General features: G+C 32.8%; 1 pseudogene; it reads left to right on the top strand.

Moving 5' to 3' along the window:
* Positions 1-540: 540 nt before the first annotated feature.
* Positions 541-1095, top strand: LOC140693669 (heat shock transcription factor, Y-linked pseudogene; annotated as a pseudogene).
* The last annotated feature ends 962 nt before the right edge of the window (positions 1096-2057 follow it).

The raw sequence follows: 2057 nt of genomic DNA, 5'->3' as shown, positions 1-2057 counted from the left end.
GCTACTTATTATAAAGTACACAGAAAAATACTTATTTCCATTTCCAAATCAAATTATGTTTCACTTTAATTACAAATGATATTGAAATAGATATACATTATCTGTACTGGATTTACACAAATTTCACTTTAAATTCTAAAACTTTAATATTATTTTATATATTTTGTGCATTACTTATACTCTGTTCTTAAATCTGGTAAAAATTTCTGTACAAAAGGAAGGAGATTGGTTTTATTTCATAGACCCCAAAATTAAATTATTTAGAAAGATTTTGTTGGGATAATATTTGCAAATCACACTTTAAATATAAGCATCCTATATGTTTCATTTTAACTGGATGAATGACAAGTAAACACTGGCTGAATGTTACACTTGAGTTGCTGAGAGGCCAGTTGTTTTGTAATGTCACAGCTACTCAAGTTGAGTTTCATTGTGAAGGTCTAGCAGTTTATCTGTGCAGGCCTGCTAAAGCAGCATTTGATGCTGCAGTGCTCAAAATCATGCAGATTTGAAAAGTAGCTGTTGATAAATTTAATTGAGATGGCACATGATTCTTCAGAAATTCAAGTTGTGTCTTGTAAAGATGGACCAACTGGTTCAGCAAAATCCGGTAGATCTCTATTGTGTGATCAAACATTTTCTGGGGACTTGGACTTGAGTTCTATGATTGAAGAAAATGCTTTTCAGACTTTGTCTGAAGAATCCTTGATAAAAACACCATGATACACACATTGTGTCTCTGAACCAGATGAAGATAATGATTTTCGTTATCTGACATTTCCAAGAAAACTCTGGAAAATAGCTGGGAGTGACCAGTTTAAATCCATCTGGTGGGATGATAATGGATATTTCATAGTGATTGATGAAGATGTCTTTAAGAAGGAAGTTTTGGAAAGAAAGGCCCCTTTCAGAATATTTGAAACTGGAAGTATGAAAAGTTTACTTAGACAGCTAAACCTATATGGGTTTAAGAAGGTGCGGTAGAATTTTCAAGGTTCTGCTTGTTTAGCTGACTTTCTGGCAGTAGAAAAAGAAGTCTCTGTTTTAAGAAAGGTATTCAGAAATTTTAGTTACCACATGGTAACTTATATATAAAATTTTATTTTGTATATCAATCAATGATAATATAAAAGTAAAGCTAAATTTTGAAAATTGTATAAAACTACTAAGGCTAAAATCCTTTATTTTTTCTAAAAAATGAGGATAGTGCCTTAAGTAGTCAATATTATGAGAAACTTTGTTTGCAACTATGAATAATTCCAGAAATCTAAATAAAGGTATTAAGGCTGCTTATAAAAAGTGGCATTCACTGTTACTGCAATGGCTGACTTCTTAAATTTGATGAGTATACTATTTAAATGCATAGTTTCCAAATAAGGAACTTCAAAATATCGTCAGCAATGTTCATATTTTGATGATATTATCTTTGCATTGTAAACGTGGAATCTGAGGTTTTATAAGTTAGCCTTATTGTAGTCTTGTATTTTGGTTTAAAATTTTACTAAAATGTTTCTCCATTGGTTGTAGCTGCATTTGTATCATAATCCAAATGTTAAACGAGGCTGTCCCCAGCTTTTAGTGAGAATAAAAAGAAGAGTTGAGATTAAAAATTCTTGTCTGTTGTCTTCATTGGCTGAAGATTTCAACAAGAAATACTTTAAATCAGGGGTAATGTCGATAAACATAATTCTGATTTTGTGGCTGACACTAGTGGAGAAAGTGCATTTTTACCTTCTGCAAATTTAAATATGCCTCTAATAAGAAAGCCCTCTACTAGCCACATAATTGGTGATACAACAACCCCGATCAGAGGTGATTTTCCTCCTCCATCATCAATGTCAGTGAGACCACCAGAACAAATTGCAGTGGATCAACGAGCTATTTTCATTCAGTTCACCCCTGTCCACGGGCACTCTCAAATCAGCTACAATGAAACAAATGGCCGTATTGTGAACTCCATTACAACTACAACTTGTATTTCTCAGTACAGCATCTTCTCTCCCATACAGAGCAATTATTTTAGACTGATGTTGGAGCCTTCTACTTTTCCATAAAGA

Source organism: Vicugna pacos, unplaced genomic scaffold, assembly GCF_048564905.1.
Source record: "Vicugna pacos unplaced genomic scaffold, VicPac4 scaffold_20, whole genome shotgun sequence".
NCBI classification, from domain to species: domain Eukaryota; kingdom Metazoa; phylum Chordata; class Mammalia; order Artiodactyla; family Camelidae; genus Vicugna; species Vicugna pacos.
The sequence above is the reverse complement of the archived record's forward strand: the minus strand, read 5'-3'. Positions and strand labels throughout refer to the sequence as shown.